Source organism: Triticum dicoccoides, chromosome 5B (genome assembly GCF_002162155.2).
Source record: "Triticum dicoccoides isolate Atlit2015 ecotype Zavitan chromosome 5B, WEW_v2.0, whole genome shotgun sequence".
NCBI lineage: Eukaryota > Viridiplantae > Streptophyta > Magnoliopsida > Poales > Poaceae > Triticum > Triticum dicoccoides.
This window is the reverse complement of record NC_041389.1, coordinates 707148288-707159675: the sequence shown is the minus strand read 5'-3', so window position 1 is coordinate 707159675 and position 11388 is coordinate 707148288. Positions and strand designations below refer to the sequence as shown.

General features: G+C 49.7%; 1 pseudogene; it reads right to left on the bottom strand.

Annotated features, from left to right (window-relative positions):
* Positions 1-1938: 1938 nt before the first annotated feature.
* LOC119310651 lies at positions 1939-3509 on the bottom strand (annotated as a pseudogene).
* Positions 3510-11388: the final 7879 nt, after the last annotated feature.

The window sequence follows — 11388 nt, the reverse complement described above, 5'->3', positions numbered from 1 at the left end:
CCCCAGGAGCCCCCCGGCATGCTAGGTTCAGCCTGGGTCCACCGATGCCAGTTTCGGCCCAAACCGGCTAAAAATGGGCTCATGAAGATGCGACTGCACCTTTTTTGGGCGCCGGCGCTAAAAAATGGTCTAAGAAGGCCTGTTGGGGGCGCGGCTAAAGATGCTCTTAGCCCGCTCATTTTCCACCAAGCTGGTCAAGCGAGAAACAAGGAGTATCATAGCATACTTGTACACTACCAATACACCAAACAAATAAATGGCCTCTCATGCTCCAACGAGGTAAGTGAATCAAGCACAACCCCAAATAACTCGCTTCAAAAGTACGAGCGCGAGGCACGTTTGTGGCGTCCGACCTAAAATCTGGCACGAGATCTGGCAAACTCTGTAATTCTCGCCTAAATCGGTGTTTGGATTTTGGCATGAGGCGGTGCATTCTGAGATTCGACAAGTTTTTGCCATTTTCTACCTAAATCCGAGCCATTATTAGGCGGATTGTGCGCCTGCCTGGCTCGTATGCCTGGCAAGTGCCTTGGTCAATTTGTGGGCTTGATTGGGCCTTAACATTTTTACAGATGCAACAAGCAGCAGGCCGGATTCGCTTCATTGTGTCTCCGTTCGTCGTGAGATTATATCAGAATTCAGTGTTGTCTATGGACTCACACCCTTGAAACTAGTATTCTATTGAAAAAGATGCAAAGACGTCAACAACCATTTACTAATGATCAAATTCATAGATACTCCCTCCATTTTTATTTACTTCGCATGTTAGCTTTGGTCAAAATCAAACTTTATAAACTTTGACAAAGTTTATAGATAAAAATATTAATATATACAATAACAAATCAATATCATTAAATTCATTATTGAATATACTTCCACATCATATATATATTTGTTATTGTAAAAGTTCGTACTTTTTACTATAGACTCGGTTAAAGTTTATGAAGTATGAGTTCAGTCAAATCTAATATGCAGAGTAAATAAAACAGGCATATATTTTTGACTAGTCTCTTGCCTCAGAGTGACCTTTGACGGTGTACTAGTTAACCTGACTTAACCCACTGCAACTTATTTGTCCATGGACAATTAGGCAAAAAAAAAAAAGCTTGAGGCTTCATTGTGTCCATTGCATTGCAATGATTTAAGGTCCGAAAAATATGGCTAAAAGAATCTGCTTAAAATGCAGATATGGCTCCTGCTTGTTGGACCTTGCCAAGAAAGTCTCTTGCCTGGCTTTGTAGATAAAGCCCAACCACCACACAAGCATCAATTCGTACAAATGCCTCAAAGTCTAGCCAAAAGGAAAAGGCAAGGAAAATAAGAGGTACGTGCTGGGCAGCAGCTCAACATCATGCCTAAACAGTGCACTCACATTTTGACTAATTTTCAGTGATTTTTCTTTTTTGTACAGAGCTCTTTGAATGTTATTTGACCACCAAATTTTGCAAGCGCCCATAAGATTTGATGATCATCATTCCCACAAAGTTTCAATTTTTTAAAAATGTTTTGCTACGTTTTCTTGCATGGGTGCATAGTGGGTGCATCAAGCTGGGTGTAGAGTAGTGGCTGCACCCACCTTCGATGCACCTACGCAAGAAAACATAGCAAAATACTTCAAAAAAATTCAAAACTTTGTGGGCTGATCATCAATAAATTTTATGGGCGCTTTCAAAGTTTGGCTCCTTGAAAGTTATTTGACCACCAAACTTTGCAAGCGTCTATAACATTTGTTGATGATCATTCTCACAAAGTTTTAATTTTTTTTTAAATGTTTTGTTATGTTTCTTGCGTGGGTGCATCAAACTAGGGTGTAGAAAAACCACACTCACTAAAACACCACAACTAATCCAGCTCCAGGGGAGGAGGAGGAGACAGCCGAGGCGCCAAGATGCGAAGCCTGAACGCCAACTCATCTACGTAATGCGCTCATGCAGTTTGCTAAGAATCCTCCACTTCTGCAAAAAACCACAGAAGTTGTAAATTGAATTAGATGGTCGTCGTAAGATGGCGTGTTTAATAACTACTTCGTCGGTTTCATAATGTAAAACATTTTTAACACTACGCTAGTGTCCATTATAAAATGGAGGGAATAGTTTATTCCTAATAATAGTCCAAAGCGTCAAATACAGCACACCAAACCCAAGCCTTCAGGCGACTGTCGGTACTAGAGCAGGACTTGTCTCCCACAGGCAGAATACAGTATCTAAGACCTTCCGGAAACAACTAACCAAGATTGTTCAGAATAGTAGGTCAATAGTATACCGTCAGCGTCATAAGACATGTGGCATCTTGAATTGTGCTTGATCACTTGGAGATGCGGTTTCCCATCACCGTTGCTCCATGCGGCACTGGCAGTCTTAACATTATGGACGCCATGGACGAAGTTTGGCACCAGATCGATACCAGTCAGGACAGTAAAATATTCATCCACAGTTGGATCACAACGATTGTAGAAGAAGCCCAGGGGATGTATCCAAGAGTGGAGAAAAAACCTCGCGACGCAGAACCTCCCGGAGCCCAGGCTGACAAGCTGAGGACACTGTATCAGCGTCCACTCTGGAGGTGGCTCCAGCTCCTTCCAAGCACCTACTAGTTTTGGCTGACGGGAGTCCATGCCCATGTCAGCGTCCATGGCGGAGAGGTCAGCAGCTCCAACTTGCCAGTCCTCGGCGCAGATGCCAAACCAAAGCTTGAGCTCCGGCACATGTTGGACCTTGCCTACGAACGGCAGTGCCCAGTCGCCGACTTGGGTCCAGGTGTTTTTGGCCGTGTCCAAGCAGTAGGTGATGCCACCACGATCGGCCGATGTGTCGGCGTTCCCTTTTTGGCGAAGGAGGTTTATACCCCCGGCCGATATGCAGACGCTGGAGCCGCCGCGGAGCACCACGTTTCGAGGTGATCAAGTGGTCGAGCACCTTGGGGTCATGGACGAACGGCGGCGACGGGAGGAGCTGGTGCTGCCAGGACCTGGTGGAGGAGGTCAAGGTGGGTCTGCGGTACACAAAGACCTCGTACTGATCGCTCAGCTGTTCCCCATCACCTCCTGTCTCTTCCCTGCCGGGACGACCCTCGATCATGTAGATGCTCTCGTCACGGTCGTCGGCGCCAGGGACGAAGATGGAGACGGGCATGCGCTTGGGCGTGTCAAGGTAGGGGATGTCGTCCACCTGCTTCGCGTCGGCGTCGAAGAGCGAGGTGCGGCCGCACTGGTCGACGCAGAGCACCTTGCGGCCGGCGAGCGGGAACCATTGGATGCACCAGTAGAGGCTCGAACCCGAGCCTCGAAAGTTGAAGTCTGAGGCGAGAAGTTTGATCATCCGCATTTTCTTGTTCTTGCGGTTGTCGACCCAGGGCCAGGGGGCGGCGTCTCCGTTCAGGGGCAGCACGGGCACCGTCGTGTTGAACAGCTTGTGGCGCGTCAGGTCGATGCGGCGCAGCGATCTGGCTCCGGGGATGCCGTCGTCCACGATCAGGTTCATGAACCGGCGAATCGTCGACTTAGAAGCCATCAAATCGATCCGGTCCGCGTGAGCAATTGTGCCTGGATTGGACGTACCTAGCTATACATGGTGAGGAACCAAGAAAATGGCATGGCTTTCAATCACAGAGGGCCCGTTAAGATTGAAGAAGATGTAGCAGATCTGCAGGCGGCGGCTGGCCTGAGCAGAATGGCGGCGGAGGTGGCCGTGGGGTGGGCGTCGGCGCGTCGACAGATTGAGGAATACAGTTTTTTTTTAGGCGTATTGACGGATACAGTAAAACCCTGTGATTGTCGGGCGCCATAGTCCACCATCTTCCGACTCGCTTAAGGGGCGGGCTAGATGGGCCGGCCCACGCGCGCGGCAGGCCACAGCCTCTCTTTCCGTTTTTTCTATATTTTTTAACTTTTGTTTCGATTTTACAATATTCTAAATACATATTACAAAAAATTCTCTACAAAAAAATGAAAAATGTTGAACAAGTATTTAAAAAATATTAATGAACCATTTGGAAAAATGTTGAATGTGTAAAGAAAAACTGTTGATCATGTATTTAAAAAATGATGACCTTTTTTGCTCATGCATATAAAAACATTAATCAAGATTTTGATTTTTTTAAAGAGTACTCTCGGAAAACACATTAGGCCATGTATATATATATGGATGGAGGGACTATTTAAAAATGTTAATCAAGCATCCGGAAAATATTAATGTGTATAATAAAATGTTGACCATGTATTAAAAATGATGAGAAAATTTAATCATGTATATAAAAATGTTAATCAAGCATTTAAAAAAAATTGAACAAGTGTTTGGAAAATGTTAATCAACCATTTGGAAAATGTTAAATGTGTATAAATGTTTCTGACCATCTATTTAAAATTTTTAATATTTTTATTTTAAAAATGATAATCAGCAATTTCAAAAATAAAATAAAATGTATAGGAAAAATATTGACCATCTATTAAAACATATTAACCTTGTATTTAAAAAATGTTGATCAAGCATTTCAAAAATGTTAACAAATGTGTGTTGAAAAAATGTTGATCATGTATTACAAAATGTTTACTTTGCATTGGAAAAATGTTAGACGTGTATTGAAAAATGTTGTTGACATATACAAAAAATGTAGAATAAGAACCGAAAGAGCAAAGGAAACGGAAAATAAACAAAATAATCAGAATAAAAAAAAAGAAACGAAATGCAAAAATAATTAAAACAATAAAACGGAGAAGAAAAATAAAAGAAAGAAAAGAAAACAAAAAAATTGAGAAAAATAACCTGAAGAGAAACGGCTCGAATCGCCTCAAGTAGGACACGCCCCTACTACTTACAGTTGTTCCTTTGTTGACTACAATATTTTTAGATATTTATTATTATTATTATTTATATGAGCATGTCTAAAAAAACCTTGCTAGTCAGTATATGACGAATTTCCCTAGAACTAAAACCCAGAGAGCCGGCCTGCTTGGTTCGTGTTTTTATCGATTAATACAAGTTACTTTTACCCGCAGAATGGATAAGTGAAAACCAGAAGGTTAAAACTTGGCAGTGGGGAACTGAAGCAGTTTATGACTATTGTCAAAATGCACTCCGCCAACACAAACTTGGCAGAAGGATCTACATGATTAACTGGTGCAGTGGGGATGCTGAAGCAGTTCAAACTACACTGATTCGATGCAAGAATAACTAAGATAGTTCACCATCCAAGTATCTGTGTGTGCCTCAACTTTGGCTTATGACGATATGACATCTTAAATCCTGCTGCTAAGTATTCTTTGATGGTGTCGAGTATTTATTTTTTCTCAAATACGGACGAGTGTGCGTACTATATATTAAAGAGGAGAAAGGGGTGAAGAGCCCCTCCACGTGGGTGTTTACATAATGACCCCAACTCCACCCAAGCTTACAACTTACAAGCTAACTACTCGCTACATGGCCCACCTCCACGGCCGCTAGGAACCGGCCCACGTCTACTTTAAGCAATCCTGCCATCTTCCACGCCGTGCACTCTATCGCCACCCTATGAATTACAAACGCGGTTGACGGGGTATCCCCATCAAACACTATGCCATTCCGATGTTCCCAAAGCTCCCAAAGTACGAGGACGATCAATGTTCGTGCATCCTTTTTCTCTGTGGTGCTGTCCGCGGTGGTGACACACCACTCGCCAAGACTAGATGATGCTGTCGGGGCCCATTGCAGCTTACCCCAAGCCGTGCACACCCTCAGCCACACCTCCCTAGCGAAGGCACACTCTAGCATTATGTGGTTCATGCTCTCCTCAACTTGATCACAGAACGGGCATGCATCCTCATGCTCCAATCCACGGCTCGCCAATCTATCTAAGGTCCAACATCTATTCTGAATTGCGAGCCAGGTAAAGAATCTGCATCTCAAAGGAGCTTTGGACTTCCATGTGAACTGCGCCATTGGAACTTTCTCCCTAGCCCAGAATTTAGCCTGATATGCCGATCTCGTGGAGAAGGAGCTGCTTGGCTCCCAAGCCCACCTTACTGAATCAACCGAATTCTGGTGCAACTGGACCTGCTCCATACGTTCCCACAAGCTTAGATATTCCTGAAGCATCTGACTCGTCACCTCCGGGCCTATGTCCAACACCCAAGCTCCGTTCATCAAACCTTGGCTAATTGTACGGCTGCTTCGTATCCTCGGTCTCACCGTACCATATATTGCTGGCGCCAATTCCTCCACTCTGTAGCCATCCACCCATCTATCCTCCCAAAACAACGTGCTCTCTCCATTACCCACTGTTGCATGGGTGACAGCCTGGAAGATGCGCATCGACCTTTTAGGGACTGGAATATCAAACTCTGCCCACGGTCTCGATGTATCCAGTTGTTTAAGCCAGGGCCACCGTGCTTGCATGGCCATATTCAGCCATTTGAGATTAGGAATGCCAAGTCTGCCTGCCCACCTCGGCAAACACACTTGCTCCCAAGCCACTCTACAGTTGCCACCGGACGCCTGCTCCTTGGCACACCACAAGAACCCTCTGTAAATCCTGTTCATGGCCTTTATGACCTCGTGCGGGATGTTTAACGCCATCATCATATGTATAGGGATCGCACAAAGCACTGACTGGACAAGGGTAATTCTACCACTCTTCGGCATGTTGGCTGCCATCCATCTAGGGAGGCACCGTGCCAATTGATCCACCATACCCATAAGATGCGCTGCTGTTTGCTTTCGCAGGGTGAGAGGGAGCCCCAAGTATTTGCATGGATAAGAACCTTGTGGGCAACCAAGCACCTACACCACCCTCTCCATGATTTTCGAGTTGCACCGTATTGGTAAAGCGGTGCTCTTTTGCAAGTTGACTCTGAGACCTGACGCTTCACCAAAGAGACGCAGCATGGCTGCACATGTAGTTAGATCCTCCACTTCTGGTTTCAGAAAGATCATGACATCGTCCGCAAACATAGAAACCCTCTGAGTTAAACCCCTCGATACTAGCGGAGATAGAGTGCCTTGCTTGAGAGCAACGCCAAACATTCTCTGTAGTGGCTCCATTGTGAGTATGAATAGCATCGGAGAGACGAGATCCCCTTGCCACAAGCCTTGGCAATTGTATATAGGCTCACCCGGCACACCATTAACCATGATCCTTGTTGACGATGTTGCGAGCAGTCCACAAATCCAGTCAATCCACTTGGTGCTAAAGCCCATGCATCTCATCACTTCCACCAAAAAGGGCCACTGGGCCGAATCAAATGCCTTCGAGATATCGAGCTTGAGCATGATGGCAGGCTGTTTAAGCGTGTGTAGTCTCCTTGCTGTACTTTGCACCAACATGAAGTTGTCGTGTATGGAACGGCCCCTGACGAAGGCACTCTGGTGCTTGCCAACCAGCCCCGGCAGTTCCAAGACCAATCTAACCGCGAGCAGCTTATCAATGATCTTGATCACACCATGGACTAGGCTCACCGGCCTGGAATCTTTTACGTCACTCGCTCCATCCACCTTCGGCAACAACGAAACAAATGCCTTGTTGATAGCATACAAGCCTCTCACATCTCCACAAAAGAAGGAGTCAAGCGTGGCCATGATGTCCTCCTTATAATCTCCCAACATGTTGCATAGAAACGACCGGTGAATCCATCCTGGCCTGGGGCCTTGTCCATAGGCATTGCAATTACAACCCGCCGCACCTCCTCCTCTGTGAAGGCAATGTCTAAGCCCGGCATGTCCAGGCGAGGGAGCTGGAGCATTTCTAGGTTGATGGAGGTCGTTCGTTGGTGAGCTGCTCCAAACCGATTCTTATAATACCCGTCCACCATGCTTGCAATCTCATCATGGTTTGTAGCCACTGAATTCCCATTCGACAGTGAGGTGATCATGTTCCTCTGCTGTCGGTGACATGCCGACTGGTGAAAGAGCCTTGTGTTACCATCTCCCTCCCGAAGGAAAAGAATCCTAGACCGCTGCCGCACAATGGTCCGTTCAAGAGAGCACATCCCCAACAACTTATGCTTAAGCAATCTCCGCAGCTCCCGCTCCTGGTCAGAAAGGGCTCTCGTGTCCATAGCCTTGTCTAGCCGCTGGATCACTTCCAGCACAAATTGCAATTTGCAACTTCACATTTCCAATCCACCGATCACTCCATCTCTTTAAGCTCTTTCTCGTGGCTCTCAGCTTTCTATCCAGAGTCATGAAAGGATTAGTCCCACGGGGAACCGAAGCCCAGGCCTCCGCTACAGTATCCATAAAACCCTTGGCCTTTGTCCAAAATGCCTCGAACTTGAAGCGCGATCCCACGCACAGCTCCGCGTTCAAATCCAGTAGGAGTAGACAGTGGTCCGAGATAGCCGAGCCCACCGCGCTAAGGCAGCAGGTCGGTGCAATTCTTCCCACGACACATTAGAGAAAACATGGTCTACCTTCTCTAGCGTTACGTTTGCCCTCTCATTCGACCAAGTGTATTGGCGTCCATTCAAATAGACCTCCTTTAACTTGAGCGAGTTTAGCTTTGAGAAAAATTTAGCCATCATTCCGCGGTTGATCGTCTCATTACTTTTATCCTCGGGATTGACTAACAAGTTGAAGTCACCCACTACCATCCACGGCCCAGCATGTAACTCTCGAATCTCAATCAACTCCCACAGGAAAAGCAGCTTCTCATGATCAAGCTGCGGCCCGTATACACCCGTAAACCACCATTGCCGGCCCTCCACTGGCATAACCAAGGCCGTAAGGGTGCAGTCAGTGTAGTGTGGGTTAGACACGCGGACTACCGACTCATCCCACGCTAACAGGATTCCACCGCGTGTGCCACATGCCGGCAAGTAAAAGAAGTTTCCAAGTTTATACCCGAGGCAATGCCGAACTACATCGAGCGTTACAACTTCCATTTTAGTTTCTTGCAGGCAAACTAGACTCGGGTTTGCCGCAGCCACCACCTGAGCTACCACACTCCTGTGTGCCGGGTTATTGAGTCCCCGCACGTTCCACACTAGAGCTTTGAAAGGCTGACCATTCATGATGCTAACCCACCAAACCACCAAACCACCAGCACCGCACCCTAGTGTGAATCACCCACCAGGGGCTCACCCTCAAACGCCGGCAAGACCGACGGCTGCCAACCAAAAAGAGCTAGGATCGTCGTAATATGAGTGTCGGTCAGCGGTCTCTCAAACAGATCCGCATATGCCTGCAACGCGGAGTCGCTGATTGTTTCACCTTCATTCGCAAGACAGAGCTTACGAATAAGAACGTTCTGTTGCTTGGACGCCTTGGAACCATGCCGCCTCCTTGCCAAACGAACACTCCTCCTCGGGCTGGACACTGGCTGCCTCTTCTGCCTAGGCCTCCTCTTGCTGGCTGCTGGACCATGGCTGGGCGGCGCGGCCAAAATTGGCGTCAAAGAGCGCATCAAATCCTCGCACAAGGACTCCACCCTGCTTTGCGCTGCTACAGTAGCGCGTGGTGTGCACTCCTCGCCGCCCGTGCATGGGCTGCATGGCTCCGCACCCGTGGTGGCTGGACAAGTAGCTTCCTCGGGATCCACTATGAGGCTGACCAGAAAAGTGTCACCCATGTGCACATGCGCTGGGCCACCCACGGGCGAAACAGGCTCGGTGATTGCCAACTCCTGAACCAAATCCTCCTCAATCCCCGCGCCCTGCCGCGGCTCCATAGTGGGGGACAAATCCCTCTCCTCGCTCAATACGTGCTCGCTGCAGATTCTGTCCCACTCCGATCCTAGGATCCCTGTCCTGGCCAACCATTGGCTCCTCGATGTCCGTCTTGCCTAGCGACAAAGAAACGCTGCTGATCCGCACATTGTCTTGCACACCACACCTTGGGCCCCCATCCATCAGACAACCTCTATCCACACGCCCCCCCCAAGCTACCATTGGGCATTGGCCTTGGGAGGTGCACCGATGCGGGCGAGTCCCTAGGATCCGCTGCGAAACCGGTCAACACGCAAGACCCACCTGAGGACCGCTGATGCACCAGATTGGGCTGGCCCATCCTACTTTGAGCGGTCAAAAGCGGCTCTGTCTCCCCTGTAAAGGAAGGCCGTCTGACCTCAGCCAGACAGCTGGAAGGCCCGCAGGGGGCCATAGTCATGCCCACCATTGGCCGAGCGGCCAACATGCAAGTCCTCTCCAGCGCCGGCGCCGGAGCCGACGAGCCCACCGATGATCCAGCCGAGCCTCCATGACCACCCGGCGAACCACCATCATCGCGCGCGCCCGACAAGGCCCCATTCGCCAGGGCATGCCCATCATCACCCCCAACCTCACCCGAGGGCGGCGACGGCGGCGGCAGCGCCGGCGGGGATGATGCATCCAAATCTGCCACCACGACCGGCTCGCAATGATGGTAATGGTGACGGATACCAGAGCTCTGCAGGCCCACCATCCACCCGAGCCTCGCTCGGCTCCTCGATGAACAAGAGACGGGAGCCAGGAATTCTTGCCAGGGCGTCCGTCCGAAGCCACACACGAAACTCAGACATGTCGAACATGTTCGACATCCTGCCTACGACCTGGTGCACGAACCCCAGTCCCTGCAGCACTACCTCAGCTATCCTCCTCGTCCAAGCATGAGCAGGAACACCACACAGCTCGAGGAGCACCAAGAAGGGCATGGCTGCGCCGGTGGCCTGTCCCTGTCGGAGCCAGGGCCGCAGCGAGAGAGAGAACCAAGTTGAAGAAGCCTCTCTGCGATCCACCATCAACTGCCTGACGAACGGATTCTTGCAAATCAACAGGAAGCCCTCCGGGAAGTATGGGCGAATTGACATGTCTGCTGGGCCAATCCCGAACTCCGCATGCAAAGCCGCCGATGCCAAGTCAACCACCGGCCTCTCACCAGTGACCGTGACCATGACCGCGCGCCCAAGATCCCCCTCCATGCGGGACAGATCCTCAGAGGCCTCCAGGAAGCACCTCTCAACCATCGGCGGCGGCGGCACTGACCGGGACGGCCCACCAGATTACACCGGGCGATTAAAGGGGACAGAGAACCCAGGCCCGGCCACCGCAGGCTCCAACCCAGAGTGCACCACCGTGCTCCAAGGCCAGGCCAGCCGGACCACCCCAGGCGGGGGAGGCCCCGGCGGGGGGAGGGGGTGTGGTAGTCCGGACGACAACGAGCGGCCAGAGCCCACGAAAGGAAACTTCGGCGCTGGCACAGACTGGCACAGCGGCGGAGGGGAGCGCGCCAGCACAGCCACCAGCGAGGGGCTCCGCGGCTTGGGGCACTCGCGAGCAATGTGGCCGCTCCCATTGCAGTGCACACACTTGGTGGGATTCTGGCATATGGCCGAGATGTGGCCCTCCTCCCCACAGTTGTAGCAGCACCCATTTGAGGACTGCGGGGATGTTGGTCTTGGGTGGCCACGACGTGGGCAGGGCGCCGGCCGGTGAGAGACGGCGGC